Source organism: Corvus cornix, chromosome 13, assembly GCF_000738735.6.
Source record: "Corvus cornix cornix isolate S_Up_H32 chromosome 13, ASM73873v5, whole genome shotgun sequence".
In the NCBI taxonomy this organism is placed as follows: domain Eukaryota; kingdom Metazoa; phylum Chordata; class Aves; order Passeriformes; family Corvidae; genus Corvus; species Corvus cornix.
In genome coordinates this window covers 3,319,402-3,341,351 of record NC_046343.1, presented here as the reverse complement: position 1 = coordinate 3,341,351, position 21,950 = coordinate 3,319,402, and the positions used below count along the sequence as shown (strand labels likewise).

General features: G+C 45.9%; 1 long non-coding RNA gene across 1 annotated transcript; it reads left to right on the top strand.

Moving 5' to 3' along the window:
- Window positions 1–407: 407 nt before the first annotated feature.
- LOC109144595 lies at window positions 408–7,885 on the top strand. The gene is made up of 2 exons (XR_002045458.3): window positions 408–1,352; window positions 2,241–7,885. It is a non-coding gene; the product is annotated as an uncharacterized LOC109144595 (long non-coding RNA).
- Window positions 7,886–21,950: the final 14,065 nt, after the last annotated feature.

Sequence of the window (21,950 nt, the reverse complement as noted above, 5' to 3'; positions counted from 1 at the left end):
TTTGCCTTCTTTCTGGCCCTCAAAGACCATGGCTTTGCTCAGCCCTGTGGCTCTGGGTGCTGAGGAAGAGATCTGTGGCCTGGAGCCAAGGCTCTCCATCTCAGCCTCTTTCCACAAGTGCCTGGGAGTGGGATGTTCAGAGGATGAGGTGTCAAGAGCCAGAACTGCTTGGGACGTTTCCTGCTGCTTTCCATCCCTATATAACTGCCCAGGAATTCCTCCAGCTCCTGGAAGTCCTCCTGCCATGGCAGGGAAAGGGGCTGTTTCCATTTATCCCTCTCAGTTCAGCGCGGAGGCAGAGGGCAGGGTGCAACAGTAATTTACACACTATAAACTTTTGTAGGTTTTATTCACCTCATTGGTCTGGTATTAAACAGCATCGCGTGGAGACGGCGGGAGCTGGGAATGGTGGTGCTGGCGGCTGCCCTGGGGTGTGCATTGCCACACACTTCACACCTCCCTTCCCTTCAGCAGGGACAGGCTTGGGATGGGAAAGAGGTGGGAACAGCTCATTCACCCCACAATCAGCCTTAAATATTGATCCCTGTGATGCTTGAAACTCTGCTAGGAGCTGTGCATCCTAACACATCTGCACACTCACACCCAGACCTTTCCAAAAAACAAAACTCCGCAGGATCTGCCAGGAGGTGATGAACGCAAAGACCTTCATCATGCAAAGGCAAACGATCCTTCCTTCCATCAGGAAGCGTAAGATGGTACTGGTATGGAAAATATCGCACTGAGGTCTTTGCTGATCACTGCAAAACCACTTGGGAACAGCAGAATTCTGTCCTCAGGGGGCTGCAGAGTTGGAAATGGGAGTCTCCAGAGGTGAAGAAAGTGTGATTCAGGCTTTTTATCCCAACCCCACGGACTCTCCGGGGATTCACTTCCAGGGAATCCATGTATTGATTCTTCTGTCCCACGTGTGACACCCGGAGTGTGACAGGAAACTGAAGGCAGAAGCACAACAGGATTTATTAAGAGGAGTCATCAGAGGAGCAAAGCTGCTGAAGGGATGCAGAGCTTTGCCCTCTGCAATCACCAATGCAAAACTCTCTGCTGGAAAGGCTCCTGCTCCAGCAACTGCAGATCCTGCTGGGGTCATTCCCCTTCAGTTCCCCCCCAATTCCCATGGAGAAGCTTCCCAAGAAACTCTCTCCTGACTGAGCTCATTAGGATTGTCTCTGTGAGTTGTAGATGATCCTTTCAGAATCTGATTTTGGCCAGTGGCACAGATAATGAGTTCATCCTTTGGCTTTATGCTTTTTTTGCCTGTCACATCCCAACCAGCACCAGAGAGCTCTTTCCTGAACACTGAAGATATTCTTGTCCAGAAAAAATTGCACTGGGTAAGTGTATTTTTTTATTCTAGGCAACGAAAGGGAAAATCTTCAAGCATTAATAACAGCCCAAACTTTTCTGGACCAGAAAACAACTCTAACATAGACCAGCTGCATCTAAACCCAAAGTGTTTTTAATGTTCCTGCATTGCCTCACCTGAATAATAACATTCAGGGCTTTGTTTCAAGTCTTAATTTGTTATAGGAAGTGAAAAAAAGACACATACGCAAACAACCCTATGGAAACTTTTGCCCACAATGGGTGTCAAGCAGAAGGAATGTTATTGATTGCCATAGATTTACACCCAGAATGAATTTGGCCGGCTGGTCAAAAGTCTGGTGGGTGTGTAAACGGGGAGGTGAGGTGGGGAATGACGTCTGTAGTGGTTTATCTGGAGAGTGGAGCCGCAAAATGTTGTAGTTACACTTAAGTTTTATTAAAAATGCCATTCTAACGAGCCCTAGTGGCCCCAGCACATGGAAAGTGGCTTGCTGTGTTTTGAATGGCACTGAGTAACACCCCAGGGCCTTAAATCAGTTCAAGATGTGTTGGTGGCGTCTGATGTTAAGCATGGAAGGGAAATTCAAAGCAATATAGATTTAACCTAGAGACCCTTCTTTTGCCTGATGCTTATCAATAACCAAGCCTGAGTAAGAGCCAGGAGGAATTCGGTGCCGAGGCAGAGTATTATGTGAAAGTGTGATTTTATTTGTAATATTTGCACTGAGGTTTGGATAACCAATCCGAGCAGCAAGACAGTGAAATGTGGACAGCAAAAGGGGAAAGTCAGATATTCCATCCTGTGTGTTTCTGCAGGCACCACTCGATGTTGTGTGCCCAGAGAAAATTGAACTGGGGGAATAAAAAGAAACAACTTTTTTTTTTTTTTTTACAAGGCAAATGGAGGAAGAAGAAACAGCCATGGAGTGAGTGGCGAGAAGGGAAACCCTGGTACACGTTTCAAGTCAGAGCCAGGGTGGAGGGATTTGTTACTCTGCAACAGATGATCCCAGAGGACACTAAAGACAAGGAGAAAAAGTAAAATGTGGAATTCATGTGCTTCTTTGGATTTATCTGCAATGTCTTGCTAAGGAATTCAAAATGGAGTGCTGGTGTCACAAAGAGGGGATCAAACGAGCCCTGTGCCTTCAGTCCAGGGCTGTGCTTCCAAACCTTGGCAGAGCTGGGATATTCCCACAAGAACATTTCAAAGTCTCACCTACTGTGATAGGACAGTGAGAATTATGGTTTCAGAGGCATCTCTAACACCAAGAAGGATTTGCTGGGTGTTTGGATTTCAAACAAGCTGCACATATTTACCTGAACCGAAGCTGTGCATGGCAGGCTCTGGGATGACACCCAGAAGACTGAGGTGCACCCCTAATGCTGTGTGGGGGGCACGATGGGCTTGCAGGGTTTAATTTGGCCATAATGGCAGCAGGAACTTGAAATCTGAAACCCTGAATGTCCTTCACTCTCTATCTCTGTGGTCTGGAGACACAACCACTGAGTCATGAGCTGCAATCACCTACTTAGGAGATGCAATTAGGAGAGAACCCCAACAACCACTTAATGAAGTGCCAAGGACTTGGCACAAATACTTCTGGTGATACAACGAAGAAGGAGCCCTTAAACTCTTACCTTAAGCACTTCTTGCTTCCTTCCCACACTGACAGCTTTAGGAACAATGTGACTTAGAGTGTCTAATTATAGGATAATTATTGTTGTTGCACTTGGTAAAGGTCAGTCAGTAGAAGGTAGGACCCTAAGGGAATGGAGACAAGGAAGGTGAGCGAGGAATGGGAGTAGAAAGGTTCGGAGTGTTTTTGACCAGGTAGAAACAGAGAGAGATGGTCCCTTTGTGTAACTGGACCAGAGTTTGGAGCCATGTAACTTTAATGGCTTGTGCTCCTGGCTAAAGACAAATCCTCTCCTGGTATAAATGTGAGAGAAGATCCAGGCCATGCCTCTTGGCTCTCTCTGTCCCTACAGTGCCAAGGAATGGAGCTGCCCTGGTGATATGGCCAATTACAGCCCAGATAAATCACTGCCTCTGTCCACTCTCCTTTCCTACTTCCATGCTGCCTCAAGAAAAAAGAGGCATTTTCTGAGCTGAAGCTTGAGTTTTGCTTCTAAGATTCAGGAGGAAGATTTAATGAAGGAAGAAGAGACATCTCCAAAAACAGCTGCCACAAAGGACAGGGAAGGTGAATCAGAAACTGCACAGCAGAGTTTTGCTCACATACTCAGCGACTGCCGCCTCAGAAAGTTGTGAACAGAGTTCACATTGAGAAATCCAATCTCCTTTCAAATCCACCAGAAAGAAACAAACCATGTCACAGCCTCATTGCTCTTGTTCTTCTTCCCCTCTGAGCTTCCTGCCCGTTTCTTGGCACAGAGCTGAGGGGACCCAAGCACAGGATCACCTTTGCTTTTCAGCACATTTGCATTTGAGTCTGTGGAGAGAAGGCTAAAATTTAGGTCCAAACTGTATCCTATAAGCTATAAAATATTCTTAAACACCATTTCTTTGGAGAGAAACCTTCTGGGATCCTAACCAGTAAATAAGTAAATGAATAAATAAATAAATCTGTGTGAAGCTGCTGATCTACATTCACCTCAAGAGTCTTGAATTTCCCGAGGAGTAACCCGAAGCAAGAGTAGCAGAAAGGACTAGTTGGATTCAGACAATCATGAGAAGTAGGAAGATACTGATTATTTGGACTCCTATCCCTTGTATGAATAATTGCTTCATCCTGAAACAAAAATGAATTTATTTGGTGTACATAAAAAAAAATCATCAATTGGCAGCAAAAATGTTGTGAAGAATCTTGAACTTGACCTGTGCAAATGGGACTGGCTCACTTAAATCATTTTCTGTAAGACTTCAAAGAAAATAGGTCAAAATTCCTCACTGCAATTAGTTCAACTTAATACACTCATCTTTGATCTGTTAAAATATAATTATGCTTTTCTAAATTATCCTCATTTCATTGGAATTGGCAAGATATGAAAGTATGGATGGATCTGAACCCTGGGAATTGCCTTGGTTTAGGTGTGTAAGGTGATGGCAGGGGTAAATCCTTTTTGAAGTGCAATTTCTTTCCTCCTGCAGTGTTCATTTAGTCCCTTCCACATCAGAATGATGAGAAAACCTTTGAAAAAGGAAGTGTAGAGATTTTAGATTTGTCAAAACCAGCTTGAACACCAGTTCAGCTTGAGTCCACCTGTATGACTTCAGCACCCTGTGGGATCTGAGTCCCAAACACAGGGCAAATTCAGAGAGAATTTTTCTGAGCAGCTGATTCCAGAGCACTGTAGGAATTCTCATTAGTAAGAATAGTCAGATCAATCAGACATAAGCCCACTGTTGTTCTCCTCAGGCATCCTAAACTTTATTCCTAATTCCAACTGTGTTTTTAGGGTAATTCCTGACTTTCAGCGATGGACTGTATTACACAACCAAGGAGCAGAAGTCATCATCATGGAGTAAAGAGAAAGGAAACTTCCAAGGTGAAATTTAAAGGGCTAAAATGACTCAGTGGGAAGAGGAACAGAAGAGTTCTGGACAGATTTACAAAGTCAAGCAGAGAAAAACTTGTTTTCAGCTTTCATGATTCATGGGAAAGTCCAGGAATGAGTCTTAGAATGGAGGTTTAAACTGAATATACATGCTCAAAGAGGGTGAACCAAGGGGATTGGAGCTCTAGGTGAGACACAAGTATCTTCATTTTCAAATATCAGAACTTATTTCTCAAAAGATGGTACATTTGGGAAAGGTTTTACAAGTAAAAGATAGATACAGTTGTGATCTTACAGATAGAACTGTAGGGAATGGAGATTGTAGCCTGTATTTCGAATTTCTGAGTTGATATCACTGTTGTTCCTTGGTCCCCCACGTGTGTGTCTGAGGAGGGAAAGGGAGAGAATAAATGTTCCAGGTAAACAAGCACATTGTGCAACCCTGAGCCTGGAAAACTGTGTCAGCCTTTAACTCGTTTAACTGGCCCTCCTATGGCAGTAACACATCATTACTGCTTTCCGGTGTTTATTAATGTCATTTTAATGGTTTATTCATAGCAAGGTTCAAATTCCACGTAAATAGATGTTTAAAAAAAGAACCAGGGGGTTCACAGCCTTCATTTTTCTGTACTGTAACAAGGAGATTGCACTGGATATGGATGGAGCAGAGGGAGAGGCTAAAGGAGCCGTGTTTGGGATGGATCTGTGGTCTTACACAGGATTCCCAGCTCATCAAATTCCCTGGAATCCCACGGCTGTGGAAATGGAGGTTCCAGTCCAACCTGCCATGGCAGACTGGAGCTGCTGAGCCCTGCTGCTCTCAGGGTTTCTCCCTGTGCTGAGAGGGCCAACACGCTCTGGAGAAAAGAGGAGCAGATTCATTCCCAAGCGTGGTCAAACGTCCAGGGCTTCTCAGAACTAGGAGTCATCATTCCTTTAATAACAGCCTCTCATTCCCAAGCCACTCCTGGATTGCTGGCACAGACTCCAGGGGCAGTAATGGGATTCCTCTGTTCCCTGTGAGGGAAAGGATGCAGCAGAGCGAAGCATCCCCAATGACTAACACCCACCAAAAAGGAAAACTCCATGGTTACTCATGAAACTGAGGCAGCAATTGTCCACTGCATGTAAGACTGAGTTCCTGAGCTCAGACTTGAAATCCAAACCCTGCGCAGGGCAAATTGGAAGCCCTTTGGCCTTTTGTTTCTTTTTTTTTCCCCTCTCTCATGGAGTCTGAAATATGAATATATGTATGTCATCTTCTGCACGTAAATGCGTGTAAAAATCTCACTCTAAGGATTATTTGCTCCACAGGATGCAAAACGAAGTGTTTAAAATGTGCTGTATTTGATTTAATTCGAACCAATATTTTGGGTGAGTTCTCCAATAAGAGATGATACTGAGACTTTTTATTTTTCCCCAGACGGGTCCCAACATCATTTCAGTGACAAGTCCTTAGTGCATAGCTCGACCATGGTCTTGTTCCACAAATAAAATCCAAGCCTCAAAGTGGGAATAGGTTCTGAGGGGATTAAACAAGTGACACTTGTTAGTGGTAAGAACACCCATCATTGCCTCCCAAAGGAATGGTCTTGCTGCAAAACTTGGTTCTCCTTTTATTCTCTTCACTGCAGTGGAAGGAGGAACAAAACATTTATGGAGTTTTCTTTACAGCTCCAACAGTCTGCAGGCTCTTGGCAGAAAGACTCAGTTGGGATAGGCAGGGGGAGCCAACTGGGAAAATCCTGCTGAGGAGGACAGCAGTGAGGTTAGAAATGGATTTTTCAGGGAGTCACCTTCCTTTTTACTTCCATAGTTCTGTTTGGAGACTGAAACCACACAGGTGCTGGGCTCTCAATAAAGTCTCAATAAAGTCAAATAAAAGGAGCACAGATTGAAAATTCAACAGAGAGGATTGTACATCCTAACAAAGCGTGAATTTTGGTTTAGTTGGGAATTTTGGTTTAGCAATTCTAGCTGTGTATTTCAGGAGTGCTTTTAGAAGTTTGCTTCAGGTTTAAAAGCTCATTTCAGTCTCAGGACCTCAACACAGGAAAGGAGCTAATTCTAGGCTAGACCCCAATCCTGAGAGAGATCTCTCAACATGACTGAGACACACCCTTACACTGACAGCCGTCAACTTTGGCCAAAATTATTCTATTTTGTTATGACAGTTTCTGTGGAAATATTCAGTTTCCCTTTTTGGTTGCCTGAGATATCTTTGAACCTGCAGATCTTCATGTGCCACTTTCCCTCTGTCTTCAGTGCAAGGAGAAGATGCTCCTTGACCTCATGGTAGCTGAATATTTGACTTAGGGCCAGGTTTCTGCTGTAGTTTCTCATTAAGAAACCCCATTTCTGTTTCACCAATATTCTCTGTGCCTCTTCCCAGTTGCCTGTCAGGTCACCCAACAGAATACTGAGGTTTGCAGCTACAAGGCTCTGAATGCAGGCAGTGGAAACAGGCTGAGGGTTTTCAGGGGTGGGTTCTGTCCCCCCTGGTGTGGCTGAAGGCTGTGGAATTCCAAAGGCTGAGATTTGCAAACCAGACAAGCAGCCAGGGGGTTCACAGGGGCTGTGCTGGCTGGGCTGAGGCAGGGAAAAGAGACACGAGTGCTGTAGCGTGAAGGCAAGGTGGCCCTTGGATGTCTCTTAGGATGAAATCCTGCTGGACCTTCTCCCAGATCATGCTCTACCCCATCAGCAGCCCTGCTGACTGCCCTGGGACTATTCAGTCTGCTTAGACTTAGCCTGGCCCTAATTTCTCCGTCTGAATTTAGGGATGGCAAAGAGAGTTAGTCAAAATATCTACAAGCCCTAGACATTTACTACCAATTGCAACAGCAAAACTTTGCAGAAGTAGATCCAATCTGGCCCTGTCAGCCCTTGCCAGGCAATGTTTTGGCTCTGGGTATTTTTTAAGTTCCTTTCTTGTCACTCTAAATCAGATGATTCACGCTGGTAACATGTTGTATCGCTTATCCAGTAATGCAACCTAATAAAACCCTGCTTAAAACCATTTTCCTTAAAGAACCAGAAGAATTTGTTCTTTGCAGAATCAAACCTGTGTTCTTAATAAAGGCAGATTGAATAAAACAAGCTCTGTGAAGTAAAGGGACTAATTTAACAGCTCGCTGATGAAAATCTGTGGCTATGGTCCCCCTCCCTCACCCCTTGCATGAGAACAGATGGTTTAACACAAGTTTTGAATGCAAAGTTAATTAAAAAAAAAAAAAATCCATTCCTCTTACAATCCTTGGGCTAAGACTTTAAAAGTTCCCTGCTAAATCGGAATGCCAATGCTCTTATTTTGAGCTCTGTAATAAGGAAACAGACTCATTAATGTTCTGCAATTATTGAAGTGGAGTGATGGTCATGGATTAGCCCTTGAATTGAGCTCGGCAGGCTCCCTTGGCAGCGAGACACCAGAATGGAATTTGGAAACCTCTGTGTTCCATTTTCCCCACTGCTCTCAAGCTGGTGCTGGGAGCAGGTACAGTCACCTTGATGGCAACATCCCCAGAGGGAAGAGAAGGCATTCAAAGGGCAGGATCATTTCCCATAACAAGAACAACAACAGCATTACATGTTAGGATTTGATTTCAATGAACTCTGCAAAAAAAGCCAAATTATTTTATATTGGGCTGGAATGCATCTATTTCTGGGGTGGAAGGTAATGGTTGGTTAATGGCAGCCACCTTGTATAAAAACCAGCACAAGACGTGAGAAAACTCATATTAAATTAGTTCCCACTATTGCTGCAATCTCCTGCCTCAGAGACCTTCCAGTCTGAAAATTCACTTTAAGTAACTGGGAGGAGCTTGGCCTAAGTGAAAAGTAATTGCCTGAATTAGAGTCGTCTTGTCTTGCTGCATGTAATGCTTTACATGAGAAACATCAGAAGAGCTTTAAACAACCAAGGGCACTTGGGGAAGGGTTTTGTTTTACCTCTCATTTACAACCAAAGTAGGTGCCAGTCCAGTTCCTGGAGTTTAATTCCAGATGGAAAGCCACCTCTGAAGACTCAAAAATGGTTTCTTCTGACGTTTTATTCACCCTGCTTTTGACCCCAAAACAAATTCAGCCCAAACATCCTTAATACCAGCTCCTAAGAAACGAGGAAATGCCAGGCCTGAGGGATGTCTTCTGACTAGAACAAGAGTCCAAATTTATGAGAATTTTAATAGGATAAGGCAATTCTTGTCAGAATCCTAACCATAATGGGACCAAAGCTAGCAGTGAGTGAAGTCACTCCCAGTCCTTGTTGGAGTGTAACTTGGAGGGAAATCTAATTATCCTGCTGGTTACCTTATCCGTTTTCCATCGGATCCTGTACAAGCTCCAGTAGCAGCGCTCAGGAGCTGAAACAGGCGCTGAGCATTTGTTCCCCAAATTGCACCCATGGAACAGGAATCTCCATGGCCTCCACCAGCACGTGGACTATGAGTAGAGCACAGCACCCAGGAGCTGGGGCTTCTTGTTGTTGTTGTTGGGGTTTTTTTAAGCCAGTCTTTGATTTTTGCACCACGACTCGATCCAGGATTGCAAAACCCTGGCAGCAATTAATTGCAGAGACAAACTCTTACCCTGCTGCTGCCTAATTCCTTAATAGCATCCTTGAATCAAAGAGATGTCTAACCTTTATCACAGGCACCTATGATTAACAGCTCCCACAATCAATTACAGATGCAAACAGGCAGGAGCAGGCTTGGCCCAGAATGTGAAGGGATGGAAGGGATCATTCCTGGGACCAAGTGTTCAGTCTATTTATCACCTGCTGCTGGCATTTTATGGAGCCAAAGCTCTCGGAGTTTATCCTGAACGGAGCAGACGATGGAGCAGCTTTAAAGGGAATAAACACGATCTACAGGTGATGGCAAAAATCTTGTTAATAACATTATATCCCTCCAGCTGAGGTGTGGCTGATACTCTGCCTGTTGTTTTAATTGGCATGAGGGCTCATGGTAATCATGGTTTACTGGAACCAAAGGAAGCCTTTTGATTTCCAGTCTATTTATTCCTTCTTCATTGCTCCTCACGTGATTTTTTTCCATCCAGTAGTAACTGCTGGGACTTTTGGTGGACTGTGGTGAAGAACAAAGTGACAAAAGGCCAGTGAGCCTACAAAAGATGCAGTAATTAGGGCTAAGCTGGTACTTGGAAAGCAAAATTGGGCAAAGCAGTTTGATTCTCCTCAATGAACAAGGGGTAACTGGGAGTTGTCTTTTCTTTCTCTTCTTCCTTCCTCACCTGTGCTGTCCTCGTGGTGAACCTTCAGTGTTGTTGAGACCAAAACTCACTAAAATCACAGAACCATCTCAGTCAGACTCTGTAGATCACAGTGAACCTGTCAACCGAGGCTTACTTAAAATTCACAACAAAACCCCAGCTCCAGTGGAGTTTCACGTCATTAAATGCTCAGGCAAAGAAATTTCTCACAGCCTCAGACAGTGCAATCTGTCCTCTCTCTCCTCAGTGTCCTGCCCAAATTGTTGGCCAAACTGTAGCAGGAAAGTCTCACTGAGGAACAAGACTTTGCTGTTCTCTCTCCCTCACCCCAGACACCCTGACCTCTCCAGATTTGCTCTTGCATCACCCAATTGTTCTCCTAAACTTCATCATTTTCAGAGCTGCAGATGAACCAGAGGGGTTTTCCCCGCCATGAACATTGTGGGTTCGTACATGCCTCCCTAATTCTGGGATTGCATTGCTAATCCTATTTTCTGCAGGGCAAATGATTCCCATAAATGTCAGCTGTGGGCTCTGCCCTGGTCTCCACTGCTGCTGTCTGAGGCAGAGCTGTACTTGTGGGGGATTGTGGCCAGATTAAATGCAACCCGAATGCAATGTAGAATCTTTTCTCCAGCTCTGCACCTCCTTAAACATTCAAAACTCAGCCAGAAAAGGCGAGATGAAAACAGACAATGTCTACACACAGAATTATTCATTCCTGGTAGGAAAGTCACACAGAACTGGTGGCGGTGGAGATTCTCTAGGTTGTTCTCCAGACAGCAGCATTAATAACCCAACAGCAGAAATGAAGGGCTTTCTTCTCAGCAAGTTTCCTTTTCACTGATTCATTGTTATTAAGAAAATAGGTGAATCAGGGAGGGTGAAGCATGGACTCAGCATGGACCTTCATCTTGTATGAGACACCTGTGAGGATCTTCCCCTGACCTTGCAGCCACCCCCAGCAGCCTGGGGTTGTTCAGAGACCGGGTTCTTGTTTTGGAAGCTGCACAGAACACAGGGCAGCTGTGAGCCCACGCCAAAGTCTGGCTGATGAAAACCTCATTCAGAGCAGTCTGTAACGTTTTGGGCTGGAGCCATCTCTACCCAGAATTGGCACCCAACACCTCTTAAAGGTTCCATAGGAATTTGGTTGATTTTTTTTTTCTTGTTTTGGTTTTCTCTCACTGACTTCCCATATTTGTTCTGTCTCTGCATATTTTCTCTTCAACGGGGAATAGGAAATGCTGAAGTATCCTCAGAAAGACTTTGTTTTGCTTGGATTCTTAGGGTATTTCAAGGTCAAGAAACAAAAATGTTGAAAACTTTAGAAGGAAGCTTACAAGGCAAGACAAACCCCACTTCTTTCTCAGAGATATCCTTCAAATGAATAGGGTATGGTTTGAAATGAGTCTGGTTTAACTCCTAACACCATGAAAAATTGGGGGTTTCCAAAACGTTAAATTATCTGTAAAATGCCCAGGTTTGATTGAAGCTCTGAACAAAAGCTCAAGCTTATGGGTTCTGGCATGGAATAAACCCAGAGTTACCAGGCAAATCAATATTTGCACCTCCCAGAACATGACACCCCCCTGTGCCTTGGGAAAGAGAGGTGAAAGGACTGGACCTTCCACAGAAGCACAAATAACTGCTGTTAATGTTGTTGGGAGGGGAAAGAAATAGCAAAGAAATTGTGGAGTTTCTGTTTGGGGGCTGAGATCCTTCCTGGCCTCTGCTGAGAGCCCACACACTCATTTTTGTCCTCCTGCACAGGCACAGGCACAGTCCCAGTCCTGTGCTGGGGTATCCACAGCATTGCTGCACCTCCCATTGAGGGGGTTTTGCCATAAAATCAGGTTTGTGCCATGGGGCTGTGATCCCCACATCCTAAAGGGCCTGAGCAGTGCTCAGCTTGCTCCCAAGGTAGAGCTCAGTGCCTGGCTCTTCCTGTGGGACAAATTGGTCTTTGCTGTCGTGAAGGACAAGATTTCAAGTTTGAATAACTTGAAAAATGTTTCCTTTCCCTCACATCATCTCCCCAGACGTGTTACATCACCTCTGAGGACACTGACGCGTGCTGGATTTTGTAAGGCAAGAGGGAGCATCTCTTTCTTGGCATAGAGAACCTGGCTGATTTGCCCCAAAAGTCCTATCAGGAAGCTGAGCATCCCATTCAGGGCACGATGGGGAGAGTTTCCATGAGTATGAAAATGGGACTAAACCCAAAAATGACTGCAGAATTCAGCATGTGTGAATTCCCTGTGGCACTTGCAGAGTTTGAAGAAGCAGGGGGGAGTTCTGGCTTTCTGGGGATCCGTGTGTGCTCAAAGCTCCACTTGGGTGTTTGGCCCTGACTTTAACCCTTCCTAGAAAGTTTTTAATTTTGCTACAGCGCACAGGCTGCACAATAACATCACTGCAGGAGCTTTGTTTCCTCTGAAAGAGAGCTTGTGTTGTAAACAATGATCAAAAGGAGCAACAAGCAAGGGGAGCTGTGTGGAAAACACTCGCTGTGATCTTGGGGTGTTCACTTCCCCAAGCACCTCCTGCTCTGCTGCCGTGGTTGGCCTGTAATTTTCAGCCACTTCTGTAAATGATGATGAATCACAAGGTTTTCTACATTTCAGAGGGGAAAAAAAACCCCAAACACTGAGAACCTACAGTAGCATTTCCTGGTTAAGTATATGTTCCAGCACCACATGAAGTGCTGGCTTTAATGAACAGCTGCACTTTACTTATCTTCTGAATGGATCGATTTAAATGCATGTTGGAAAGTACCTTTCACCAAACTGCCCATTAGAAGTGAACTACAAAGTAAAGGGATTGTGTATGTGAAGCATTTCTTATCTCTGGGAGAGCAGCTCATCGCCTGCAGAGACTTTTTTCCTTTCTTTTTTTTTTCCTTTAAGTAGAGGACATTTAATGACACCTTTTAAAATCCTGATAAAATTAACAGGTTTTCTTTTGACTAACGATTCAAACAAACAAGGGTACTCTGATGGCTACAGGCACAGATGTACAAATTAGATGCTTAAAATAATAGGTGAGATTCTCAGTTAGGTATCTCATCCTGCTCCACTGTTTTACGGTAAGATAATTAATGCTCTGTAATATGGGACAACTGGAAAAGAGTGTGTTTGCTTATCCTTGGCATGGCTGATCAGTCCCTGGTACTTTCAAGGGAATACAATGAGTATTTCAAGATTTGGTGGGTCTGGATCATATTTATGCAGTTTTTCTCTCGCTGAGCTCAGCCCAGGCAGTCAGTATTTGGTTAGGAGAGGATTATCACAGTCCATTTTTTATTGGTATTTCGCCATCAGGAAATATTCCCAAGTGCTGTTTCCCCTTTGGCTCGCTGTGGCCGTGGCTCTGATGTCACCAGTGGGAGTTGCTGAGGGGGCTGAGCTGCCTTTGGGGGCTGCAAAATTCTTCTCTACATCCACTGCACAGCTCCCACCCTGCTGGAAGCTGGTTTGATGTAAGGCCTGGCTCAGGAGGGGATTTCTGCCCAGAAGCCTGAAGCACAGAGGATTCCTGACCAAAGAGGCTGCAAAAATAACCCCTGGGATTTTACTGGTCAATAATGAGCACCCAGCTCAGAACTGGATGGTCCCAAAGTCCTTTCTGAATAGGGCAAGGGTGTTATCAAGGCTGCTGCACCACTGTCATCACACCCCCAAACGAAACGAAACAGGTTTGTTCGTGTGCTCCATGCCTTTCATTTGAGCCATTAATTTCAGGCTTCCCAACTGCCACAAATGGACATGTCTGCATTTGCCTCCACCACAAATAAACCAGATTTCTAACGAGCAAATTTTCTGATTTCCCCAATTGCTTCTACAGGGCTGCTGCCATTGAAGAATCTCAGTGCAGCATTAGCCTGGCTTTGTCTCTGCAATGGCACCAAAAGCAGACAGAGGGGCAGACGAGAACATCCTTTCCTCCTTGCACATTCTTTTCAGGCAATAATTGTGATCCCAGTGACTCATGGACAGCTAAACCCCCATCACCAGCTCAAGAACACAGCAACAATATCTGTTGTTAGACTTGGCAGGATCCATTAAGCTCAAAGTGATGTGTCCTATTTAGTGATGACAGCCAAGCTCAATTAAGTTCCATTTGACATCTCTTTGGATGCTTTTCCAAACTTTATATGACCCTCTTGGCACTGTAAATCTCACGGAGCTGTTTTCTTCATGAGATTTTTGTTTTAATTTTAGTTCTGGATGGGACTGGCTGTGAGAGTGAGCACAGCCTTCCGCTCCATGCACTGGCACTGCTGCCTCTAGGAGCTTTAAAGCAAGCAAGAGGAGGAAAACCACGGGACAGCTTTGAGAAGGGGCAGGAAAACACACATTTTTCTTCATGTTTTGGGCAAAAGATCATTTGGGGGGCAAAGGGAATGGCTGTCTTATTTTATCTGAGCTGACTTCTCATCTGCTACTTGAGCCTCTCTCGTTTTCCTCCTCACTAGGAAACAGCTTGGCTATGGCCATTGCCTGCCTGGTGAAGTCAGGGTCAATTTTTTCCATCTGGACTGCATTAGGACTCTTCCATTTGCTCATCTCCCTCCCCCCAAAGCACTCCTGCTCCTCCCCAGCCTCCCCCCTGCCGCTGATGTGCTGCCAGGCGTGTTCCGTTTCACCCACAGCCAACAGGCAGCTCCAGTAGGATCTCATTAATTCACACTAATGATGGGGAATTTGGCAAATTAGTGAACTGACTTGATCCTGCCATTATTAATAGCTTTGCTGTTGACTTCAGGCAGAACCAGATTGAGGCCCTGAATTGATAGCTCTCCTCAGACACCAGAGAGAGATTGTATTTTATGCCACAGTCTGATTTTTGTTTGGATTATTAGGGTTTGGTGTTGTGCTGGTGCATATTACAGCAAAAGCAGTGAGCTCTAATTAATGTGAGGGCTCACAGCAGATTTTCAGCTGGTAAATCTCTGGAGAAAGTAAATGGAAGCAAAGAGATGAGGTTTTCTTCACATGCAGTAGGATGCAGGAACTTGCACACTGACAGTCCCTGCATGTCTGCTTGGCCATCAAAAGGTTCAGCCCAGCAAGGACTGAGCTGATGGGACTCTGCCAGAGATTTCCATGGGACTGGGCTGAACTCTTTATTCTTTTTGTGCTTGGGCTGCCTTCTGGAAAAAGAAGATATTCTTTCCTTTCTGCTGCATCTATCTCTGTCACTTGGCTGATAATACCTTAAAATCTAGTCCAAAAGAGCTCAGTCTGGGGTAGGAGGATGCTCTCTGAGAAATGACAAAGAGAAATCAGTGGTCCACTGGTCATTTCTATCACCTCTTTTGTCTTTTGCCGTAAAGCACAGTCACATCAGTCCAGAGAATTCCACATCAGGAATGTTTGATATCCTGTGCCAGTGCCATTTTAGCAGCCCCCAGCGACTCCACGCTCTTGTGACAGCAGGAAGAAAAGCTCAGTAACACCAGCTGAAGGCCTGGATGAGTAAAAATCCCTTTGCATTTCTCCAGGTTAATGTATTTAAATTCACAAAGAGCAAAGCAAATGTACACACACAGAGATCCTTTCTCTTAAAAACACCAAAGGAGACAACTCAACTCGAGTCTCCCTTTGGTGCTTTCCCTCCTGGAGACGATGCTTCATCGACTTCTGGTGTTCCCCCCAGCTCGCAGTGATGAGCCAGCCCGTGAGCTGCAGCAGCTGAGGCTCAGACACTCGTTGCCTCCTGCCAAATTTTGGGAGCGGGGCGGGGCAGACGGCTGGAGGCTGTAACGTCTCCCAGCAGCTCCATCGCTGAGCCTGGAAGCTCCCAGGGCAGAAGGGAGGGCAGGGCGAGACCAAGACCCCACTGAAAATCAGCGCAGTGTTTCCACCTCTCCCTGGTAATGGATTTGATTTCCTAGGCTTGAGCAGCTCATGGGAACTGGGGCTGGAATCCACCTTGCTGTTATTCCCAAGACGGGAAAGAGCCACCTGGTCCCTCAGACAGGCTGCTGATAAGTGAGATCCCCAGAGCTTAGAGGAATACAAGAGCCTCATTCCTCCTGACTTTATTCCAGGGATCTGTCCTCCTACAGAGCAGAAGACATGCTTCCAGCTCCCAAAAGTAAATTACATCCCTTAATGAGAGTGGATTGGGATTTCTAAGCAGACATTTTTTCCTCTATGATGACATCAGCACGTGGTGCTTCCCAGTAGCTGTTCTTTATGTTCTTGCTGTTCTGGACAGACCAAATTTTGCTGGGAAACAGCTTTATGGAGAGTTTCTTCTCTCCTAAAACATGCAAAATCTCTCAGTCAGAGACATGGAACATAAACCCAGCACTCTGCAGGTGGTGTGCTCTCACAGTTCCCAGTTTAGGATCAAAACTAGAGGGAGGATTGGGCCTTACCTCATCACACACGAACATGCGTGAAGTCCACGTTAGAATGTACCAACACTGGCTGTAATATATCCAGGATTTCTTGCTGGTATGCCCTGGAGGAGAGAAATCAGGTATAAATCAGCTAGTTCAGGAACTGAGGGGAAATTTTATGTTTAAGTTCGTGGGTGACTCCCCTTCACACTGTGCAATTTGATCTTTGGCCATTGTTATTCCTTCACAAACTTGTTCCCACTCCAATTTCTGTATGTTCTGGTGGGGCCAGCCCTTGGCTAACTCCACGTGGCATTTCCATCTGTCTCATCCCATACATTGCTCTGCATTTGCAATGCTCTTAGATTATTCCAGTCTTGCCTACAACAGATTTTCATGGCATTCCCTGTTTTCACCCCTTCTCCTTCCCTTTCCCCACCCACCTCAAAGGGCAAAAATCTTAAAATAAGGGTAATGATCTGATCTGAGAAGAAAAAAGGATCTGCCAGAAGGGATTGCTGGGGTATGTGTAGGCAGCTGGAAGGAATCCAGTCATGTTTGTTTTCCCTTGTTCTATTTTTCCTAAGTTTTCCTTTTGTTTATGCCCAATTTGGCTGTGTCTGATGCTAAAGGGAGGTGCCATTCCATGAGATTCTTCAGCTCCTGAACACCTGTGGCTGGTGAAATCCTTCCTTAGGCTTCACAGTTAACAGAGCAATGACATGGAATAAAAAACCTCTCTCTCCCCAGGGCACTGTAAGACCTAAGTTTTGTCCAGGCTCACAAAATCTGTTGTGTTGGGAGCCTTTTCAATGACAACAAACCCATTTATTTTAATAAATGACAGCTCAGATTCTGACACAGCCCTGAGCTGGCAACGTGGCTGATTCCAAACTGGCCCAGTTGGACTTGGCACCGGCAGGGAGGAAATGTCTCATTCCACACTGGGCTTGCCAGGGAAGGCCTCATTTCTCTTGGAGCAGTGCAGGATGATTCTCTCTGAATTAGGAAGTCATATGTCTCCCAGGGATGGGTCTCTTTGCCCAGTGCCACCCCCCTTCCCACTGGCATCCTCTGCCTAAACGTAGAATTGTGGCAGCGCATCCAACCTCAGAATCAAGGATGCCATGCAGCGTCCAGCTGGATATTTGTTGTGTCAAACGGGAATTAATAGATCTGCTTTTCAGGCTAGACTGAGAGTCACAGGCAAAGCTTGAGGTTCAGAATTTAAATAAAACTGTTTCATTTGTTCCTTGATCTATTTGACCACTTTGAAAAATATCTAGAGCCTGCTTTGAGACTCATCAAAGAACCTGGGAGGATTTTCATTCTTCTCCTCCTCTCTACTTGAGAGGGTTTGGGTCAATATGTTAAAAACACAACGTGGCTTTCCACTCAGAGAGAGAACACAGACAGCAGTGAGAGCAAAGCTCTGTTCTGCATACTCATGGACCACTCATCCCCCAAACTCCTGGGCCAGGACCAAGCCTCAGGCTTCCTCCAAAGACCCTGGAGGTGTTTGTGCTGTTGCTGCCGTGGATGATGCTAGCCCACAACGTGGGAACTGTTCCAAAAACTCTGCCAGTGCCTTAATCCACCCTTCAATGTTCTGCTGCTCTCCAAGTCAGAGGGCAGATTGGTCCAGAAAGTGGCAAAGATGAATAAATGCAACCAATAAGAATTCTCTCAAGCACAAACCACGTTACCTTTGGTCCTTGTGTCTCACAGCTGCTGGTCGCTGGGAGCCAAGGTAAAAGCTGCTGGGATATTTGGGATGTTGTGATCACTCCCATTTAGCTTCTCTGGTGTTTAAGAGCTGAGCTCTGGTTACAGCCTTAGCAGGGATTTAACAGGACCTGTCTCCCTGCTATCCAGCAGTCTATTTTCAGGAAAATCACAGCAACCTGATTATTTCTGAGACCTCTGCCCCCTTGTCAATTTTGATTGGAGTTGGCCCACGAGTTCAAAAGGCTGTAACAGTTTGATCATATAATCCTGGCTTCCTTAGGAAACCAAGCTAAGGAACAAACAAACAGAAGTCCTTACAGAAACACTCCCTTGACAGCTGAGGAGTTTTTTTAATCAACACCTTGACTTCTATGAAGATTTTTACCTTCACTTCCCACAAAGATTGTCTTACAGAGCAGCCACCAAACACGGCTCTGGAGTGGCACCGTTGCTGGCAGGTTTGCATTGAGGACAGGCTGGATCCCAGTGGGAGCCACGGGAAACCAGCACGGCCCCAGTGTCCTGCCAGCATCCCCCAGGGCAGGGGATGAGCCCTGCTGAGCCACCAGCAGCCAGGTTTAACTGCAGCAAAGCTCAGAGCTGAGCTTCCAGTGGATGGGACGTGCAGAGGGAGAGCAATTCCCCAGGTGGACAATTCCCCCTGACCTGTTCACCCAGATCCTGCCCAGAGCTGCTGGGTTGGGTGGTGTGGTGGTTCCAGCTCCACCTTTGGGATCCTGGGATTAGGGGAATGAAACAACACCTCACCCTGGTCGCTGCTGGGATCCTGCCCAGCTTGGTGGTGTTGGTTTCCCCCAGGAGTGCAGAGAGCTCTGAGACACGAAGGCCCCCCAGTTCAGCTGAGCAAAACCCTGCAAACCAAAATTTTTAGCACATTCCCCTGGGTGCAGCGGGACTGCAGAGTAGGAGTGCCCAGATCCCTCTGGGTTGGCCACCAGCTTCTCCTCCCTCCGCTCCCTTTTCCCTTGGTGCTCCTTCCATGAGCTCTGGTGGCAGATCTGCTGAAGGGGTGATTTTATAACCTAATCCCAATAAAAGACAGCAGCTGCCAGTCAGGAAATCGTGGACAAGAGCATGCTTGGATGATCCAAAGTAACGTGTTTTTGGTATTAATTGCGTTTTTTTTTTCATCTGCCACTTTCAGAGAAGTTCTTAAAAAAAAAAAAATTAAAAAAAGGAATTGTAAATATGCCAAAACCCATTATTTATGCTCGTTCAGCTTTATTTGATCTCGGCCAATTACTACCGTGTTCCAAACAAGAAGCTACAAAAGCAAATCTTCTCCCTCCCTTTTTATTATTTTTTTTTTTAGGAAATCAGGACTAACATTTTCCCGGCGTCAGATACGATGATGCCTCACTCCGTTAGCCTGGGGATTTAAACAGAAAACACAGATTTGAGAGGAAAGCTGAGGCAGTGGCCACAGGCTGCTGGGAAAGGACGGGAAAAGAGGAGACCCGTCCGTCCGGGAGGGGACACGGGGCGGGCCCTGCAGATCCCGGACTTTCCTGGGCCAGAAACAAGCGAATAAGTGATCGGGAATGGCCTCGTGGAAGGCAGAGCCCGCATCACCCCTTTGCAAAGGGAACAAGATCTCTTTTTAATCTTTTCTTCCTTTCTTCTTCCTTTTTTTTTTGTTTCCTTAAACACAGCTTTTCCCTACGTGAGAGGTGTACGTTTAATTATAAAAGGGCCTTTTTCTGTTGTAATCTCTTTCCAGCTCAATTCCTTTGCTGGATAAATCCCTTAAACGTGTTGTCATTCCTTATTTATTGATTGCAGGTATTTGGGGTTTAATTGAGCAAGTCGGTCGTGGCCCAGGGCAGGAGTGGCGCTACATGAGCAATTAAATCTGATTAGCCCGAGCCCTTTAAGCCCCAGCTGGGTGATTGATAACCGAGACCAACATTCTTCAATTGACTCGCTACATCAAAAAGGAGAAAGGCTTAGAGGAGAAACGCATGGGTCCAACATGAAAAATAGCAAAGGAGCCGAGCAGATTAGATTTGCAAAGGAGCTGAGCTAACGGCGAAGGGAGCAGGGAGAACAGTCCTGGTCAGCCCATAAAATAAATCCGTAAGTGTCTCCTCCTCTAAAACTCAGCCAAGGCTGGATTTTTGTTTTGATTCGTTTTTGGCTTTTTTTTTTTTCTTTTTTTTTTACAAGAGGCTGAAGTGACCCGAGCTGGAGCAGGAATGGCTGAAGGCGGCGGAGCCCGGATTTTAACACCCCTCAGCCCTCGGAGCGCGGCTCCATCCATAAAGCTGTCGTCTGTTTGTTAGGGTGTTTGTCTGCTCCGTCATTACACTTTTGCCCGGTAGTTTAAGAAAATAAACTGGCGGGGAGAACAGGAGTGAGCAACCCCCATCGATCAAGCTGATGGATGTCCCGTGTCTCCCCTGGGAAGGGGATGGGCCGGGCAGTGACCAGCGCGGGGACAGCGCTGCCCGCAGCATCCTCGGGCACCAGGGGCAGCCGAGTGCCCACCGAGGACACGGAGACTGGGGGCACAGGGATGCTCCGAGGTGCCGGTCAGCGCCTCGGGAGAGACCGCAGCGCTGCGCTGATGCTCCGGGAAGAGCTCACGGATCGGCCGTGCGGAGTTTTCGGCAGCAGCACCCCCTGAGTCGCACATCCCGCTGTGCCCGGAGCGGTTTCCTGCCCGACTCCAGAGCACACGGGCAGTGCCAGAGGTGCGGGGTCCGTCCAGCCCGGCCGTGCCAGCCCCGGGGGTCCCGCAGCGCTCCCGGAGCCGCCGCGCCGGCAGCGCCCGCCTCAGCCTGAATTGCAGCGAAGGGGGAAAGAAATCAAAGCCAGGGCAGGGGGAGGCTCGGGGGAGGCTCGGGGGAAGCGCCCCGGGCTGGGCTCGGGGCAGGGGGTGCCACCCCGCCGGGCACCGCGGGGCCGGGGCGGCTCCAAGGGCGCTCCCCTCCCGCTGCCGACTTTTGCCTCGGATCAAAACAGCCTTGAAAGCCCCAGAAATCACCGGGGAGGGGAGGAGGAACGTCAGCAGGAGCTGGACTTCTAAAAACCGTTCCGCCCCATAGGCTTTAATATTAAAAACCCCCTAGGAGCCTCAGACACTGTATTAATTAGTGCAACCACCCATGAAAAGTTGGGTTTGGAACAGCATTCTTTGCCCTGTGTGAAACAGCAACCCTAATAAACAATTGTTAACTTGGCCTATTGCCTCTGGTAAATTACACAGCATTAAAAAATAATGCTTTTCATATTAGGCAGTAATTAAAGGTTGGGACAGCTTTAAAACAAGAGGGGGAGGGGAGGAATCAAAGAAAATATAAAAATGTTCTTTCAAGAGTTATGGGAGGCTAATAAAGTATGTCTGTTATAGTGCACCACTTTGCCCCCAGCTACAGCCAAACTGGAGCCACTGCAATTGCCTCTCAATAAGATAATGATATTCCTTTCTCTGCTATTAAAAGGCTCCCAGTGCAAACTTAAAATGATTTATTTAATTTAAGAAATTATGAGGTGTAACTTCAAAGCGTAAGCCGTTAGTAATGGAAAACACCAGGTTGTTTAAAATTATAATAATAATTGTTTGGAATACAGTGACATCAAAGTGCTTTCATCACCAAATAAAATATAGCACAGACCCCCAAATCCAGTGGAGTTTATTGAGTAGACATTTTTTGGTGTGTTTTTATTATTTCCTTATCAAGAGACATTATTTTAGCAGCTCCTTTTCTCAGCTTTGATGTTTTGACAGTCTTAAATTAATTTTATTGCATTT